Consider the following 20,806-nt stretch of genomic DNA (forward strand, 5'->3'; position numbering starts at 1 on the left):
TTCCGGGGATCTGGTTAAAGTGCTCCTTGGACCACAGCGGGCCGGGCAAGGAACGCCTGGAATCGGTCTTTCAGAGCAGCCCCCAGGGCTATCCGGGCCGCAGGTCCGCGGACCACAGTTTGAGCAGCGAGAGGCACCGAGCCTGCCCTATTGTTTGGCGGGATTCCAGCGATTCCGCCCTTGAAAGGGAGGGTCCTGCCCCTGAGTCTTCTAGTCGGCGTGGGGACGGTCTGTCGCAGAGGCCAGAACTACAGAAAGGCGTTTTACGGGGGACCAGGCCGGGCCTGCCTCGCTTGGCCAACTGGGAGGGGGTGACAGGAAATCAGAACCGGCTCTGGGTGTGGTGCTCTGGCCCCCGGCTGCCAGCCGCGCCCCTGCCCTCCTCTGCACACTGTGGGTGGCTTTTTCCCCGGGCGAGACGCCTGCTCTCTGCTGGTTGCCAGATCTTGAGCTGGAATGCGAAAAATGCGCTCCAGGAGCGGGCCGCGTGCGCCCCAGCGGCTGCTTAGACAAGGACTGGTCCCCCGCGCTCAGGCCACCAGGCCGTGCCCCGCGGAGGGGCGACCGGGACGGTCCACGCCGGGCAAGGGCGCGACTCCACGCGGAGCGCGCGCCCGCTCCCCGCGGACGCGACCTTGTGACTGCGGTCGGGCTGGCTAATTAAGGTCGATGGTCAAGGCTAGGGTTTCACGCCCAGTGAAAGGCACGCCTTGCCCTTCTAATGGCAGCCGGGGAGGAAAAAGTAACAGAGACGCTTGCAGAGTTAAACTCTGGGTGGCGGAGTGGATCTGACCCTTCCTCGCCCGCCCGGAGTTTGACCGCATACCTACCTGTTCCTATAAATATCCCGGCGGGTTTCACAACACCTTGATGAACAAAGCCGCTTTCATCTGGAAGGCTCATAAAAATTCTTCAGAAACCACAGCATATTTCTTGAAAGGCAAAAAAGAAAAAAAAAAGCCGTGCAAGCGAGGCATTACAGGGGCATTTGTACCGCCTTTGGGATGAGCATTCGGTGGTGATGGGGCAGGGAAATACCGAACTCTGTAACCCAGCGGACTGAACGCTCCCCGTACGCAGAATGAGCTCTAAAGTCAACGCCGGAACAGGTGTAGGCGGGGTTGAATGAGGGAGAGAGAAAAAGGGTGGTCCGTGAGGGCAGCTGGACACGTCTTTTGGAATTGCATGTATTTGGAAATGCGCATGTCTATAAGTAGACAGGTAGATATGTGTGCGTGTGTGTACTGAGTGAAAATAAAAAGCGCACCGTTGCCTTCCCGAAGTTTACAGTCTCTCTACATTATTATATCTATATTACATTCCAATGTGTTCTGATATATATTCTAAAGTGTTTACCAGCCTTCACAGACTTAACAATTTATACGTGTATAACAGATATTAAATATCACATATTATATTCTAATCTATTCCGTGATACATATGTTTTACGGTATATATTCTATTTGATTATGTTCCAATATATATATTCCAAAAGAAGTGTTCAGCTGCCCTCACAGACTTTATCTATATTAGATATTATTATATCACATATATTCTATTCTGAATATATATTCTAATATGTTTTATTATATGTTCTAATATATATATTCCAAGAGGTTTTCAGCTGCCCTCACAGACTTTACAGTTTTTAATGTATATAATATGAGATACTATTTATACCCCACATATTCTAATCTATTCTGAGATATATATTCTCATGTTTTATTATATGTCCTAATATATATATTCCAAAAGAAGTTTTCAGCTGCCTTCAGACGCTACAATTTATATATAATATTAGGTATTATTTATGTGACATTACTACATTCTAATATATTCTGGAATATACATTCTAATATATTTTATTATATATTCTGATTCAGAGAAGCGTCCAGTTACAGGAATACGGTTTCCGACTTCCGTGGTCAGACTTTACTGTCATTCAGGTGAAGCCGTGGTTTACTAGGAATAGCCTAGGTCATGTCTCATGCTCAGTGATTTTGTTCCCATTTCTCAGGTGAGCTGCTGCATAGCCCTGTAGGGGGGTTTTGTGCTTTCATTCGGCACCAGTGAATGTTTTCCTGGCAAGGAGTGATCCAAGCATTTATAAGCGCTCACTTTTAGTAGGTTTGCAACCCTCTGCTGCTTCTTTTTCCCTTGTCCAGACGGCCCTATGGTGGGTTTGCGTTGGTTTCATGCGCTAGAAATTCACGATAACCTAGTTAGTTGGCTACGTTCTATTACAATCCTGGGCACTTCTGCCTCCACGGATGGACCGCTGCTGGCATGATGAGTCACAGATGATGGTACTTATTTTATCATTACGATCAGTACACCCACAGTCATCAGAGGCCTGCCCCGGTGGGAGCCCAGCTGAATCCCCACCACTCACAAAGCGTCCCCACGCACCCCAAGGCTGTATTTTGGCGCCTGGCTCTCTAGAGATATTTTATGCAAAGCGGACCCCCTTTTCCAACAGCTTCAATTTCACTTGTTGAATAAGTGTTTGACCCAACATATGTGGCTAAGTTTTGACCTAGCAATGGCCTTCCTGCTGATGGAAATGAAGTTTTCACCACGGAGATGTCACACACACTGCCCTGGTTAGGGAGGTCATGAACTCCAAACGGACTGAGAGCAATGAACTCATCCAAGGTAGAATCCTGGATGGTTAAATATGTGCACATTTGGGTAAAATGAAGCAATCCACCATCACTAACATAAAACAAAACCCTAAGCCACCCTCTCTACAAACTGAAGTTTAAAAATCTGAAAAAGTACAAGGACATTTGACTGTCACACTGCTCTTATTCATGTATGGAGCTCCAGCGTCTATGAATAATGGTTTTGTTTTGTTTCTGTTTTTGTTTTTTGTGGTACGCGGGCCTCTCACTGTTGTGGCCTCTCTTGTTGCGGAGCACAGGCTCCGGACGCGCAGACTCAGTGGCCATGCCTCACGGGCCCAGCCGCTCCGCGGCATGTGGGATCCTCCCGGACCGGGGCACGAACCCGTGTCCCCTGCATCGGCAGGCGGACTCTCAACCACTGCGCCACCAGGGAAGGCCTGAATAATGTTTTTATACGTGTCTATTTACTCGGAGGCTTTTCTTGAGAGATTTCAAAGGAAACTGTAGAGGACCGTGTTGAGAATAGACACATTGCCTGGGATAGACCAGCCTGTAATTAGAAGATGGTGCACTTACTCATCACTGAAGATTTGCAGGAAAGTTTTTACTTGTCAGATGCTGAAGAGATTCATGGAAAATCTAAGCTGTGATGCTGGAGGAACACAGGTGGGTCACGCTTCCCGAAACGTGAATACATATGGTGGATAGACGCATCCTTCACCCGAAAGGGAAGTTAACGTTCGGTGCCCCTGTGGCTGCTGTGTAACTGGACTTCTGAACTTGAACTTTAGAAGTCACATGGTACCCAAGGAATCATAGTGACGGTTAGAAAGCAAAGATGATTAGGAAGTAAATATGATGACTTCAGAGAGATTTCACCAAGGGCATCGATCATTCTGTTCCATCATATGTTAACGCAGTCTCCTTTCCCTACCTAAAATCTCAAGTTGCGAAAATGAATGAGTGGGGTGGCCCCCATGAGCCACGGTGACCTGCATCCTAGAATCCACAAACCAGACCTTGTCACTTGGGTCAGGCTGTCCTTTTAGCTCATGTGCTAGTGTCTGGAGCTTTCCATGAATTCCAAGTACCACAAAGGAACATGAGAAATATTATACCAGATCAAGTCGTATATGTCTCTAGACATTATAAATAATATTCTAGTACCAGCTGTTATCTACTTTGGATTAAAAGCGTCTTTAGGTTTTTAGATTCTCACCTTGTATGCTACTAAAAAGTACCACGAAGACATTACCACGAAAGAAAACTAAAATCCATTTCAGAAGGACTAGATTTAAAGATAGGGGGAAAGTATAAGACAGGTTCAAGGTTGTATTGTACCACACAGGGCATATAGCTAATATTTTATAATAACTGCAAATGGAAAGTAACCTTTAAAAATTGTATAAACATTTAAATTTTTTAAATTAAATAAATAAAAAAATTTAAATAAAGAAGTGGGAAAACAAACAACACAATGAGACTAGGGACTTCCCTGGTGTTCCAGTGGTTAGGAGTCTGCGCTTCCACTGCAGGGGACACAGGTTCAGTCCCTGGTCAGGGAACTGAGATCCCCCAAGCCGTGTGGCATGGCCAAAAAAAATAAAACAACAAGACTAGAACATGATAGTGGAGTGGGGTCAGTTTTCCAATCCCTGGATGGTCATAGGAGGACCTCCTAAACTTGACAGAGACAGAATCACAGGGGTAAACAGATAAACAGATCTGACAGCCTAAAAATGTAAGAACATTATGGAATTATAAACAAAATAAAAACACATTTACAACAAGAATGCAAAGTGCCTAAGACAAGTACATGAGGCAAACTGATATACGTTCAATGGGCATTAACAGACAATTAACCCAAAAAAGGGCATAGCTACGGGTCCTTCACACAGGGAGGAAACAAAAAATCTTTAAAGTAGCTAGTAATCAAAGAAACTGGACTGAGAACAAACGTGACGGCTTTTTTCTTTTTGTTTTTAAATCCACCTGACATGGTACAGGTGAAATGTTCCATGCTAATGAGGGAATTCTTATACACTTTTGGTTGTAATGTTACGAAATGATCGTATGTTTTGGTGCAGTCATTCTATGTCTAGAAATGTACTTTTCAGAATTAAATTTTGGAGAATATCAAAAGCCTCATGATCAGAGTTACCCATGATTATGGGATGAAGTGTGCTCTGCAATCTCACACAAATTCAGAAGTTGAAGTCCCCACCCCCAGGACCTCAGAAAATGTGGCTGGATTTGGAGATGGGGTCTTTAAAGAGGGGATGAGGGTACAATGAGGTCACTAGGGTGTGTCCTGATCCCGTAGCACTGGTGTCCTTATAAGAAGAGGAGATCAGGACCCAGACACACACAGAGGGACAACCCTGTGAGGACACAGGGAGGAGACGGCCGTCTACACGCCCAGGAGAGAGGCCTCGGGAGGAACCAGCCCTGCTGACACCTGGATCTCAGATTCCAGCCTCCAGGACTGGAGACCATAAATTTCTGCTGTTTAAGCCGCCCAGTCCGTGATATTCTGTTTTTGTGACATGATCTGACAATGACACCAATGATTCAAGGCAGTTTTTATTATAGAGAAATAAATAGACATACTTTCAACACCCAGAAATGTGGGAAAGTATACTGGTCTGTTTACGTAAGGGGATTTTCAAACTCTTCAGAATGGGAGCATTATGACCAGATTTTAAGTATCATAGGCAGCCGTCCAAGTTTTGTAACACACTCTGATCTTCACTATATAACAAGACGATGCCTCCCCCGCCCCAGAAAGGGAGGGAAATGTCCCAAAAGGCTGTGTCTGGATTAGGAGAATCGTTACAAAGATTTTTCTAATGCTGTACGCCAATTTCTTTTTCATAAGGACAGAGACCTCAGAACACACAAGATTTCACAGGAGATACAGAATGAGAGTTATCTTAGGGCTTGCCTAGAAACTGTGGTTCTGTAGTTTATCTTAACTTCCAGGAGGGACGTAAGAAAACATTAATTCTTATCGCAGAAACAGATTGCTGTAGTTGGTCATCAGTATTTATCGGTAGGAAGAGGGAAGTTGAAAACTCGTGAAGGACGTGAGGAGGATGTGACTAGAAGTAGAAACACACCCCCTGATCTTGGAGGAAGGCATTTGTGGCTGGAATTCTTCCTTAATGGAGGATTCAGGCCAGCCTCACAGCATCATCCCCTCCGAGGCGTGGTGGCGGGGCTCTAAAAATCCCGAAAAATAAGACTGGGAATGAGGTGGCAACTAGCTTTTCTTGTGATAAAGCCAGGATTTAAAAAAAATAGTTTCCTATTGCAGAGGAAAGAAAGAGATTGAGAAATGCATTTCACAGGAGTCCAGAATGCGTATGCCGTTTTAACAGGGCAAAGAACGTGGGTCACCCAGTAAACGTTATTCGGAAAACTGCAGGGTGACTTAAACGTAAATAAAGCCGGCCTCTTGGTCCGCTCTTGACGCGGAAATTAATTCTTCACGTGTCAAAAGGCATGTGCAACAATAAAGCCCTGGAGCGTTAGATGAGAATATGGATTTTAAAATACGATACTCATAATAAATACATTTGTATCATCTGTATAACGTATACGTTTTCCATGGTGTATATATAAGTTATATTGGGGTGGCCAAAAAGTTTGTTCAGGTTTTTCCCTAAGATTTTTTTTTTAATTAATTTATTTTTATTTACTCAGCTGCATGTATCTTTTCGAATTAGGGAAAAGGGGGTGGGAGGGATAAATTAGGAGTTTGGGATTAGCAGATATAGAAAATAGATAAACAACAAGGACCTACTGTACAACACAGGGCTCTGTACTCAATATCTTGTAATAATCTATAATGGAAAAGAATCTGAAAAAGAATATATATATATATATATATATATATATATATATATATATATATATACACACAGACACACACATATATATATAACTGAATCGCTTTGCTGTCCACCTGAAACCAAAACCTTGTAAATCAACAAAACTTCAATTTAAAAGTACATAAGTAAAGGGAAAAAAAAGAAGTGCTGTTCAGAACAGTCTTAGAAAATGTGGACAGACTTGACTAGAAACAGGCGATACTGGACATATCCAAAAGGAGCCCTAAAACATCCCATCCCATAACCTTGAAAGAGCAGATTCCACCCATCCCCAGAAAGCAAGGATGCCACCAACACCTCATGCCTGGACTTAACATCAAACACCTGTCCACAGGATAAAAGGCACAACAGGTGGTATCCATCACGCATACATGGGGTATATTTGGGGTCACCACCACCAAGAACAACAACACAACCATGTGTTTGTATAATGAACAGTGGAACTTTATAAGAAAACGAGGGTTTGGTATCACTTGTTTTGAATTTTGCTGAATTCGTGGCTGCCCTCTCGGGCAAACAGAAAGATGATACAAGTGTGACAGATAAGCTTGAGGTTAAATACAAAAAGACCTTCATGGGATAGGAATGTTCTGTGGTGTGAAATCTTTGAGGGACACAGAACTAAGAACAATTTAGAAACAAATTTAATCTGCTGTGTGGGCACACAGAACTGGAGTTCACTGAATATCAGATACAGCACTTCAGCTCTTAAAAGGGGGGCAGTAGGTGTGGGCTTGTCTAGAGACAGTACAAAGAGTTTCAAATTTCCAGAAGAAACTATATTCAATATCCTGGGATAAACCATAATGGAAAAGAATATTAAAAAGAATGTATAGATATGTATAACTGAGTCGCTTTGCTGTATAGCAGAAATTAACACAGCATTGTAAATCAACTATAGTTAGTTCAATAAAAAAAAAAATTAAAAAAATTTTCCAAAAGATTCACAACAGAGTGTTCAATGGATGAAACTGTATAGTTTGGGGGAACATTGATCCCTCAATGGGCCCAGCCTTCTGTGGGGCATTTTAATACAGACCGTGAAGTCATTTAGGCTGGAGTCTGTGGGTCTAAATTTTAGGATTTGAAAATGTCAATCAGTCTAATATTTCTACTGTGTGATCACTAAGGAATCTGAAGGTACCTGGATAAATGTGAATTCCTGGTAGGGGATTCCACAATCTTTGGCCAAAATGATGAGATTCCACCATATTCTTAAAAAGCCAATGGCCAAGAAGCTTAGAGGTTGTCTTTCATGGACCAGGTACTGGGTTCCATGGTGGCCCCCCCTCTCTCCCCCCCCCCAAAAAAATGATATGTCCTCTTACAATCCATCAATGGGATGTTATTTGGAAAAAGAGTCTTTGTGGATGTCACTGAGGATCTCAAAATGAGATCAGCCTGGATGAACCAGGTGAGCCTTAAATCCAGTGATGCATGGACACATGTCCCTACATGAAAAGGAAACACAAGAGGAGAAAGCATTGTTTACAAGGAGGCAGAGGTTGGGGTCATGCATCTACAAGCCCAGGACCACCAGAAGCTGGGAGAGGGTATGGGACAGCTTCTCCCTCAGAGCCTCCAGAACTAACCAGCCCTGCCCACACCTTCCTCTCACACTTCTGGTCTCCAGAACTCAGGATACATTTCTGTTGCCCTAAGTCGCCCCAGTTTGGGGTAATTTGTTACAGTAACCCCAGGAATCCAACACATCAGCTTGTCTTATTTTAGATCCCCCTGAGAATTTGATGAACTGGAGGTCGTACTGTGGAGGGTCTGTTTCTGTAGACACTCCCATTTGTTGCCCCAGGGGCACGGGATAAACCTTTTACAGAAAAACTCTAAAAATATGTATACATCTGTCTACCTTTAGCCAGTTGGCAGGTTGCCTTCCTCTTTGCAAAATGACAAGGTTGTACCGGTGGGGGGGGGTCTGTCAATGTGTCACATCCCAAACTGATGGTGCAAGAATGTTCCACAGTCCAGCCCACCCAAGATAAACTGTGCACTTGCCACAGATGATGGCTTCAATTGGCGAGGGTGTGGAGAAAAGGGAACCCTCGTGCACTGTTGGTGGGATTGTAAATTGGTGCAGCTACTATGGAGAACAATATGGAGGTTCCTTAAAAAACTGAAAATAGAGCTACCATGTGATTCAGCAATCCCACTCCTGGGCATATACCCAGAAAGGATGAAAACTAATTGGAAAAGGTACATGCACCCCAATGTTCATAGCAGCACTATCTACAATAGCCAGGACATGGAAGCAACCTAAATGTCCATCAAACAGAGGAATGGATAAAGAAGATGTGCCATATATATATATATATATATATATATATATATATATATATATATATAATGGAATATTACTCAGCCATAAAAAAGAATAAAATAATTCTATTTGTAACCACATGGATGGACCTAGAGATGATCAGACTAAATGAAATAAGCCAGACTGAGAAAGAGAAATACTGTATGTTATCACTTATATGTGGAATGTAAAAAACATAAGAAACTAGTGACTATAACAGAAAAGAAGCAGACTCACAGATGTAGAGAATGCATTAGTGGTTACCAGTGGGGAGAGGGAAGTGGGGAGGGGCAGTATAGGGGGAGGGGAGTAAGAGGTACAAACTATTAGGCATAAAATAAGCTACAAGAAAATAGATAGCTAGTGGGAAGCAGCCGCGTAGCACAGGGAGATCAGCTCGGTGCTTTGTGACCACCTAGAGGGGTGGGATAGGGAGGGTGGGAGGGAGATGCAAGAGGGAGGGGATATGGGGATATATGTATACGTATAGCTGATTCACTTCGTTATACAGCAGAAACTAACACACCATTGTAAAGCAATTATACTCCAATAAAGACGTTAAAAAAAAAAAAGCCACAAGAACACATTATACAGCACAGGGAACATAGCCAATATTTTATAATACCTGTAAGTGGAGTACAACCTATAAAAATCGTGAATCACTATATTGTACACCTGTAACTTCAGCAACTATACTTCAATAAAAAAATTTAAATTAAAAGAAAAAAGAATGACAGCTTCAAAACTCTGACCTCCTTTTGGAACTATTGCTACCGATTTTCTTGCTCTCAAAGATCTTTCCAGAATTTTGCAAGGAGCAGTGAGAACAAGACACAGAGGACAGAAGCAGCGTCCCTCATACTAGCCGCCAGTGTTCATAAGAGGCGCGTGTTATTATTTCCTGACTCGGAGGTGTGAGATGGCTGCAGGCTTTTGTGGTTGCAGGCTGGGTGTTTGTTCTTCTGAGCTCCTGCCTTGTGAGCCGGGATGCTTGCAGGTAGAGCCTACGCGTCAGAGCTCTGTGGGGCCACAGGGAGCCGTCTGTCTCAAGGCTACACCTGGTGCAACTCCAGCTTGTCAAAAGTAAAGTAAAGGCTGCCGGGAAATGGAATCTCGGAAGGAGGTGAATGCAGTTATTTCAGAAACAGACTGGATTTCTGGCTCCCTCCTGCATAATGAATACGAATGAAATAGCACAACTTCTGCCCTCTCTCTTCCCAATCTGCAGGTTTCTTCATGGTTTTCATTAAATGGGATGAGGTCGGTTGCATATTTAGATGGATGGGGTGCTATTCTGGAATGAGCACGCAGCGGTCATCAAATCGAGAGCTGAGGAGCGGTGACCTGAAGCTGGCTTGCGCTGGGGCTGTCCGCAGGACCCCGTCCATGGGGCTTCGGTTTCCTCCCAGCCCTGGGAGCATCCCTGGAGAAATGGGAGGAAGGTACAGGGGCTTTCCTAACCTCTTACAAGTGCCCCTTCCACCCCCATTCTGTGGTGACATGGACTGAACTGCGTGCCTTTAAAATCCATATGTTGAAGTCCCAACCCCCAGCACCTCAGGATGGGGCTGTGTTTGGACATGGGGTCTTTAAAGACGGGATGAGGGTACAGTGAGATCACTAGGGTGGGTCCTGATCCCTTATAAGAAGAGGCGATCAAGACAGAGACGCGCAGAGAGGGACAACCCTGTGAGGACACAGGGAGGAGATGGCCGTCTACACGCCCAGGAGAGAGGCCTCGGGAGGGACCAGCCCTGCCCACACCTGGATCTCAGATTCCAACCTCCAGGACTGGGAGAGATACATGTCTGATGTTTAAGCCCCAGTCGCATGGCGATTGGGTGCAGCCCCAGTGCGTCACCCAATCAGTGGTGCATTGTTTTGGCAGCTCTAGGGAACTAAGACATGTGAGACATAGTAAGTTTATCTCGGATGCAAGGGGGAGGAATTTAGGCTCCACTTCTTGGGGGAAAGGCAAGATAAGAACCTGTGCAAGGGAGATGTCAGGTCACCTCCGGGGCTGCGCCATCTTTAAGGTGCTTGTTTTACGGGGACGGTGGGAAAAGGTGATGTCATTCGTTTGAAGTACCGTGACTGCACTCTGACACGCACCGGATCAGCTGCCGCAGAGCAGTGAAGCAAGAATCTTCAACTGATACCCCCCCCTTTTTTTTTTAATACCCTTTTCTTAATACCATCTTCTTGACTTCTCAAACCACTTTGGCCACCGAGCCGGGGCCCCACCCTTAACACTTCCTGCTTCAGTTTGCAGTCAAAAGCCATCTGAGTGTTTTACTAAACCTTGGGGCGTAAACAATTCATGCTCTGACGTTGGAGGGGTTCCGGAGAGGTTCCTTAACATTTTTATGCCGCCATAAAAAAACAACAAACTTTTGCCATTTGCAACAACGTGGATGGACCCGGAAGATATTACGCTCAGCAAGACAAGTCAGGCAGAGAAAGACAGATACTGTAGGATCTCACTTATATGTGGAATCTAAAAAACAAACCAAACTAGTGAATATAGCAAAAAAAGCAGACTCACAGGTACAGAGAAGAAACTAGCGGTTACCAGTGGGGAGAGGGAAGGGGGGAGGGACAAGATAGGGGGAGGGGATTAAAAGACACAAAGTATTACGTATAAAATAAATAAGATACAAGGGTATATTGTACAGCACAGGGAATAGAGCCATTGTATCTTGTAATAACCTATAATGGAGTTTAATCTGGAAAAATTGTGAATCACCATGTTGTACCCCTGAGACATATAATATTGTATATGTATATCAACTCTATTTCAATTTAAAAACAAACCCCCAAAAGCCCTGGCTCATCCACCCCCCCCAAAAAAAAGACACTGTAAAAGAAAATACATAATTTATTGGAAAATGCATTAAAAATTGTTTAGGGACTTTCTAATTTATTTCTCTTCTAGAATAGGTGGTACCTGGAGTTATGTTCAACTCCATGTATAGGGCACGCCACCGGGTGCAAAGACCAGAGATGTCAGGTGAGAATGACACTAATCAGATCGTTCTACAGCGTTTGTGTTGTTCTGTCCATCACTCCGTGGGCACCCTTCCCTGGTGTGCACATTTCACGGGTCCCGCTGAATAGTTCCTCATCTATAGCCCAGGGTTCTTCTTCCCTGGCACTGTGGGTATTTAGACCAGATAATTCTTTGCTGTAGGGGAGCTGTCCTGGGCACTGCGGGCTGTGGAGTAGCATCCCTGGTCTCCGCTCACCCCATGCCAGGACCATGTCCTTTTCCCCAGTGCTGACAACCAAAAATGTCTGCAGACATTGCCTCTCTGCAGAAGGAGGGCATTGTCTGTGGTAGAGAATCACTGTCTTAGCACCATGTATAGCTGCTATTCCACACAGATGATAGATATAATTTTTGTACGTGGGTGTGTATATATACGTTTAGATAGATAGGTAGGTAGGTAGATGCTAGATGGATAGGTGGACAGATAGATAGAAACTATGTACCAGACATGTATTGTATAATAGACAACTTAGATAGATAGATAGGCCCACATCTGTCTTTTTAAATTTGGCTACAATTTTCATTTAAAGAAAACATCCCCAAAAATTGATTTGTCTCCATTTAATCTTTTTTTTTAATTAATTTATTTGTTCTTATTTTTGGTGGTGTTGGGTCTTCGTTGCGGTGCATGGGTTTCTCATTGTGGTGGCTTCTCTTTTTGCGGAGCGTGGGCTCTAGGCGCGCAGGCTTCAGTAGTTGCGGCACACGGGCTCAGTAGTTGTGGCTCGCGGGCTCTAGAGTACAGGCCCGGTAGTTGTGGCGCACAAGCTCAGCTGCTCCGCGGCATGTGGGATCTTCCCGGACCAGGGCTCGAACCTGTGTCCCCTGCCTTGAAAGGCAGATTCTTAACCACTGCACCACCAGGGAAGCCCAGTCTCCGTTTAATCTTAAATAATACTTCTACAAACTTAGCTACTTTCCTGGTATCTGTTCCATGACAATACTACTCAACCAATTTATCATGACAGCGTAGGGGGAAGCAAGTTTCACATGCTTTGTGAAACTCTCCAGTTTGAAAGAAACTCCATTCAGGGAAGCTGAAATGATATTTGTATAGAAAACAGTGCAGTAAGAAATCCAATGCGGAAATCACAGTGACCAAAAGAAACAAACAAATTGTTGCGTTTGTATTTTTTTAAGTTTTTCTTAAGTAAAGGTCTATAAGCATAAAGAGCTTTTTTTAGACCTATTTTTGTTTGCACCTACGTGGGTAGCGTAATCCCAACACAGCATATGCGGGAATTATTCGCATTTGCAAAGCTTTCTCAGAGAATCTGAAGACACATTAACTTGATACTTCTAAAGCTCTCTCCAGCTCATTTCATTAATTCCTTAAACTGTCCCTGGGCTAGTGCAAACACTAGAACGCAACTTTGAGAAAACATCACCAAATGCAGCTTTTCTCTGGAAACTGCAGCTTCCAAATGTAAAAAGTCCTCTTTCCGACATAACTCCTTCCAAACGAATCTTGCCTCAGTGGTGAAATTACTTTGTATAAAAGAACAGCTTAAAATTAGGTTGAAGCCAGGTAATGATTACTCTTAAGAAAATAGTTAGACGCTGATGCTGACATTTTAGGTATTTTTAAATGTTTGAGCTGATCACCCCTAAGGCATCTGTGGACACATCCATATTCTTTTCCTCGTGGGTGTTTGTTTTAAATTGAGCAATCTGGGCTTCGAGGGGAGAAACTGTGTTCATCCCGTGGAATTTTGATCTTGTCTGTCTAATCAGATATCACTGGGAGAGTCTGTGCAGTTCCTGGGGGTTGAGAGGGTTTACGTCAGCAGACCTCACTCTTCCAGACGTTATTGCTTATCTCAGTGCCTCAGACGGGAAAATCTGGGGTCAGGAATCTCACTCATCTGTCTTTTATTGACCTGGAGGTCCTTTTAACACCCGGACCAAAAAAAAAAAAAAAAAAAAAAACCAAATGAAAAAAGCACCCCCAACTTCTATGAACAAAGAGATGTCGCCGCCTATATTCATTTAACGTTTTGTTTAAACATAGTTTTTAAAAGGAAGAAGATGCAGACATAAGTTATGTTGATTATTTTAATAAAGGATTTTAAAAATATAAAACAATCTATCGTTACGTCTGTACTATTTAAGTAGACTTTTATGAAGACATGGGGGAGGTGGGTGTTTTCCTAAGCATAGAATTAGCAGCTAGAATGAATACTCCTTCCTTGATTTAAGATGGAATTGAAACACGTTGTAGTTTTAATGCTGAGTTTAGCTTTCATCCCCAGTTTTCCCGAGATTTCTGGGACCGCGGTGTTCCTTCAATCGCTTCTGAAACACCCACTGATTCTAATAAGAAGTCTGATCTTCTGTTTTTTTACCTAGAGAAATACAATCGTGAGCTCTATTCCAGAGGCACTTATCCGTATTACAAAAACATATTTGCAAACCCAAATGCCTTTCCTAAAATACGGTTTGGATATTGGAGTGGAATAAAATGCTTCAAACGAATCAAGCCAAAAAAAAAAAAAAGTCTAAAGTGTACATCCTTAAGAATTAAAATTTTAAGTATTTTTTTGTACGGTCCCTTCGAAAGGCGTTTTATGATTCAAATGTTGTCCTTGTCCTCTGGCAAGCGATCGAGAAAATTGCACAAACATTTTATCTCTGGACAAGAAGATCTAAAACACAGCAGTTACTCAAGAGACGAGACGTGAGCACAGAGAAATGGCACGTGGTTCACTTCCCCGCAAAGGACGCTCATTTTACTGTGTGGGAAATCACTGTCTTCTAGCCTCAGTGCCACTGACTTTTGGGGCTGCGTGACTCTGTGATGCGGGGCGTGCTGGGCACTGTGGGCTGTGGAGCAGTGTCCCTGGTCTCCACCCACCACGTGCCAGCAGCATCCCCTCCCCTATAGCTGTCACAGCCAAAATGTCTCCAGACACTGCCAAGTGTCCCTGGGGAGGCAAAATAACCCCCAGGTTGTGAATCACGACTCAAGAGACATGAGGACGATACACAAACGAACTGGAAATCGTGAACACTAACCTTAGCGGGACTGACTTGGGATCTGCTCGGCTGGACCCCAAGTTTCTGGTTGGGTGACTATCTTCCCCATGGGTCTTCATGCTGGGGTGCAGGCCAAGGGTCAGCGGGTACTTGGGGTGTCCCACTCTTCTGGCAGAGAATGGGAGCTAAGAAGATTAAACAGACGAGGCTGCCTCATTTAGAGCCCACACTTTGGTCACCTGTTACTGATGCATTGGCCAGTCACATGTTTGAACCCAATACAATGGTGCAGGAATAGTTCCTGTGCTATAAAAATGATTCTAGTACCAATTCCAAGGTGTATGTGTGTGTGTGTGGGGGGAGGGTTCCCCGCATCAATGCTTGCACACCAGTTGGGTGTCCTACAGTTCAACTCAATTCTGACACATCTACCTGGAGAAAAGGTCGGACCCCACAGGTGAAGGGCTCAAGTCCTGCAAGACGTCCTCCACTTCAGATGCCAATCCAAAATCCAGGGTGACGCCTGTGTTTCTGAGCGACCACCTATTCTGGGTGGGATTCTATTAATTTGCTAGAGTGGTTCACAGAATTCAGGAAACCTGTTTATTCTCTAGATTACCGGTTTGTGACAAAGGATATTAAAAGGTACGAATTCACAGCCAGACGGAAAGGTCCCAAACAAAGGAGCTTCTGTCCCTGTGGAGTGTGGGGTCTGGCATCATGTCACGTGGAACTGACCTCGCTCCCCAACTTGGAAGCTCTCTGAATTCCACCCTTCTGGGTCTGTAGGGAAGCTTCATTACTTAAGCACGACAGATTCACTCATTGGCCATGGATGACTGATTCAACCTCCAGCCCCTCTCCTCTCCCTGGAAATCAGGGGGGTGGGACTGAAAATTCCAACCTCTAATCACAGGGTTGGTTCCCCGGGCCCCCATCCTTAGGCAAGTTAACAAAAGTCGCCTCATTAGCATAACAAAAGACACCTTGGTCTCTCTCCTCACGAAATTCCAAAGGTTTGGGGAGCTCCATGCCACAAAGGGGGGTGAGGACCAAAGACATATTTCTTATAAATCACAATATCACATCTACTTTTGTGGGAGACTCTACAAACTCCCCGAGTCTCTGAGTCTCTTGTTTCTGCCTTTTACCATCTTCCTTAATACCTGGGCAGCCTAGTGCTAAAATTACAGGATGCTGCCTTTGGCTTTTTTTTTTTTCCACATCTTTATTGGAGTATAATTGCTTTACAATGGTGTTAGTTTCTGCTGTATAACAAAGTGAATCAGCTATATGTGTACATATATCCCCATATCCCCTCCCTCTTGCATCTCCCTCCCACCCTCCCTATCCCACCCCTCTAGGTGGTCACAGAGCACCGAGCCGATCTCCCTGTGCTATGCGGCTGCTTCCCACTAGCTATCTATTTTACATTTGGGAGTGTATATATGTCCATGCCACTCTCTCACTTCGTCCCAGCTTACCCTTCCCCCTCCCCGTGTCCTCAAGTCCATTCTCTACGTCTGCGTCTTTATTCCTGTTCTGCCCCTAGGTTCTTCAGAACCTTTTTTTTTTTAAAGATTCCATACATATGTGTTAGCATACGGTATTTGTTTTTCTTTCTGACTTACTTCACTCTGTATGACAGACTCTAGGTCCTTCCACCTCACTACAAATAACTCAATTTCGTTTCTTTTTATGGCTGAGTAATATCCCATTGTATACATGTAGCACACCTTCTTTATCCACTCATCTCTCGATGGACACTTAGGTTGCTTCCATATCCTGGCTTCAGCTTTGGTTTCTCGGTGAAAGACTGCACATTCCTTTCAGTGATGAATCCCACACAGAACTTCCCTCTTCCGATAATCAGTGGTCCTCAAAGCCAGCCTGCACCAGCAGTGCTGCATCATCTGGGGATTTTCTGGACATGCAGAATCTGGGGTCCCTCCCAGACGGGATGAACAGAAAGCTCTGGGGGTGTGGCTGTGTTGAACGAGCCTTCTGGGAAATTCCCAAGCACGCACCAGGCTAAGAGGAGAAGGCTGCTTCTTCCCAGAGACGCCCAAGCTTCACCACCTGAATCCCTAGGGAGGATGGGACCCTTCTTCTGGAGCTTCTGGAGCTTCTGGAGTTTTCCAGCTAATAGGAGCACATTCTTTGCAAGGAAAGGAGTGTGTGTGTGTGTGTGTGTGTGTGTGTGTGTGTGTGTTTGCATTAGTAATTATAGTGCTGTCGCAGTGCTTTGAAAAAGAAAAGTGGCTTTGGCTTTGCTTTGTTTCACTCTAGGTACCCTTCATTAAATAAAGTCTGAGGTGTGTATGTCACAAAGAGAAGTGAAGAGTCATCCCAACTTGTTTTTTTATGATTACATGAATATTATTTGCTGTGAGCCAAGTTGTAGGATGAGAATCCTAAATTGGAAAATAATTACATTTTCCAAGTTCAAGGGTTTACATTGTTTAATCCTTGGAAACATCAGGAGTGAGATGTCTTTCACAGAAATGTTTTGAGGCTTAAACAACCTGTGTGAAAACATTTTGTCAACCAATGATCAGGTGGAATTGTTATTAGAGTATGAAGTGTTGCAATAAGTAAAAACCAGGAGATCTAATCCAGCTGGGCAAATGTCTCATGATGGCGTCAGGCTTGAATTGGGCTGAGGTGCTAGGAAAAAAAAAAGATTGCCCTTGCATGGTGCCTGAAATGACCTTCTTTGTGGAGACCCTTGGGATTCCATCATCTTCCAGAAGGTCCCAGTTGAAATACAAACAAAACTGAGAAAGGAGATAAGTGAAACCAGCAGAATTCACTATTTTTATTTTATTATTTTGTATCATTTTAATTTTAGCTACGGTCTGCAGATGGGAAGAAGAAAATTCTAGTGCTTTTCCGTTTTCACAGCTTTTGGAGATACTATTCACATAGCTTTCAATTCACCCAAGGTGTACAATGGGATGCCTTCAGTCCATGCACAGAGTTGTGCAACCAGCACCTGTATTTAATTCCAGAACATTTTCATCACCCCAAATAGAAAGCCCGTCCCCATGAACATTCAGTCCTCACCCCCTCCCTGGTAAACACGAACCCACTTTCTGTCTGTCTGGATCTACCTGTTCTGGATGTTTCCTATCAATGGAATCACTCTGTGTGTCCTTCCGCGTCTGGCTTCTCTCACTGAGCATCATGTGTTCAAGGTCCAGCCGCGTTATAGCCTGTGTCAGGGCTTCACTCCTTTTCATGGCTGAGTCATATTCCACGCATGGGTGGATCCCATTCTGTTTATCCATCAGTCCCTCCTTCCCTCCATCCATCTGTCCATCCAAGCATCCACGGACACTTGGGTGGTCTCCACCTTCTGGTGGTTGTGAACAGTGCTGTGAACGTGTGTGTACAGATGTTTTCATTTCTCACCCTGCCACTTACGTCAAGCAAGTGCGTGCAAGCATCTTTCAAAACAGATGGTGCCACGTGTATAGAGGCTCTCCCCGCTGAGACCCACCGTGGTTCAGATAAAGTCTGAGAGGGCAGCAGGGTGGGCTGGGGGGTCAGCCCGGGGCGTCAGGTGACTTGCCAAAGAGCAGGGACATTTATTATCCACCCGTCACCACTGTTGCCTTCATAGATTTGATGGTGTCTTCATGGTCACCTGCTTTTTCACCACCTGACCCTGAACAGGCCACGCGGTCTCAGCAACGCCAGCAAGTGTAAAATACATGTGGGTACCACGTTGGGTAGGATTCATTTCCTCTGCAGGGAACAGAAAGCCCAGTGCACAGTGATGCAGAAGAGATGGATATTTTCTCTTCCTAGGAAGGAGAAAGTCCACCCGGATGCAGCCCAACGCCCGTGGGGTGCTCTGCCCGCTTGCAGGCTGGTCTGTATCCGGATAGCCCAGGACGGTGGCATCTGGCTTCTCAGAGGGAGGCTGGAGACGTCAGAGAAGAAGGTGACAGACACCCAGCTCTTCCGAAGAGGCTCATGGGAGCTGCCCCCGGGGGCTTCTTGCTTTCATTATGCCCAACCGTCATCCTACGCCCCTCCAGCGGCAAGGAAGCCTGGGGTCGTTGTCCTGAATCCGAGAGGCCTTGTGCCGGGTTCCAGACTCTTCGTGGCGGAAGGAGAGTGGAGTGAATACTGCAAGCGCCCCCAGGCGGCCGTCCCACGGCAGGGGCTGCATTTTGGTCCCTTGTATGTGTGTTTTGGGCGAATAGAAAAAAAGAAGTTATGTTGCAGAAACTAGACGAGTGCGGGAACAGTTGAAGCTTGAAAGACGCAGTGCTCGGGCGGTAGGGAAAGAATAACAGAAGAGAAAAGAAAAAACCAGCCGTTATAACGTAATCGATGTGAAAAATCAGTGAAAGGATGGACGAGGCAGACAGGTGGGTGACTGCGGCTGGTGAGAGGGCAGAATTCCCTGTCGTGGTTACTAGACTTGAGATCAGTGATTCTCACCTGGGGCTGACCTTTTCCCTCCACCCCCAGGGGACACTTGGCAACGTGTCCGGAGACACATTTGGTTGTCACAATTTGTGGAGGGGGGAAAGAGGGACAGGGAGAGAGAGACACAGAGACACAGAGAGAGACTGTGATAGCACCCACAAGGTTTCCCACTTGCTGTTTTAACAATCATAGAGCATACAACTCAGGGGCAGTCAGCACACGCACAATGCTGTGCACCCCCCATTTCACCCCAAAAAGAGACCTCGTACCCATCAAGCGATCACTCTCCGTTCCCCTCCTGCAGCCCCTGAGGATCTGCGTCCATCGTCCCATGTTTTTTTTCCCTGTGTCTCCACTGGACCATCCTGTCATCAAAACACCAGCTCTATGAAGAGGGGGGCCCCGCCCACTCCACTAGGACCTGACGTTAACTTGGTTCTACCTGCCAAGACCCTATTTCCAAGGACGGTCCCGTTCTGAGATACTGGGGTTAGGATTTCAGGGTATCTTTGGGGGAGGTTGGGGGTATAATTGAGCCCACCGGAGTGCTCAAAACTCAGTAATGACGATCCATGCATTTTTTAAAAGGGAAATAATATTAAACTTTTATTTATATTTGGTGTACTTATTGAAATTAAACTCTTCCAGCAGGTCAGAACAGTTTACAGTTCATCACTTACAGATGGTTTCTTTTGTTTTAACTGAACTCAAAGGGAAAAGAAGGGACTTCCCTGGCGGTCCAGTGGTTAAGACTCCACACTGCCAAGGCAGGGGGTGAGGGTTTGATCCCTGGTGGGGGAATTAAGATCCCACGTGCCGTGCAGAGCGGCCAAAAGATAAAAAAGGTAACAATATTAATTGTTTTAAAAAAGGGACAAGAAGCTTAAAGAAAATACCCGAGAAGAAAGTACAGATGGACGTGTATATGCTATGTCATGAATCAGGCCTGGGTATGCGTGTGTAAATGTGATATTAGGGTTAGCAAGACTTCAGCCAGTGTTGGCCAAGTGGCAATTAGGGATGTAAGGCTGGGTTCAAGGGTCATGAAAAATACAACACATGGTGCACGTTCTAAACGAAAAGAAAACCCGATTCCTGGCACGATTCTGCGTGATGCGGCAGCAGTCAGCTCCCACGGACACCTCAGGAGCTGACAAAGATGACACGCAGCCAGGCCAGTTAATCCTCCCCCTGCGTCCCGCCTGGGGAAGCGCACCAGGTAAGAGGACACCCTTCCCTCAGCATCGTCGAAAAGGCGCAAGGGATACAGCACCAGGGATGGACCTGGATGGTACGATGCCTAATGAAATAAGCCAGAGAGACACAAATACTGTAGGATGTCACTTACATGTCGAACTTACAAAATACAACAAAGCAGTGGCTATAACAAAAACAGAAACGCACTCACAGACCTAGAGAACTTCCCAGTGGGGAGAGGGAAGGGGGAGGGGCAAGATAGGGGGAGGGGCAAGATAGGGGGAGGGGAGTAAGAGATACAAACTGC

The sequence above is a fragment of the Grampus griseus genome, assembly GCF_964374135.1.
Source record: "Grampus griseus genome assembly, chromosome: X".
In the NCBI taxonomy this organism is placed as follows: Eukaryota; Metazoa; Chordata; class Mammalia; order Artiodactyla; family Delphinidae; genus Grampus; species Grampus griseus.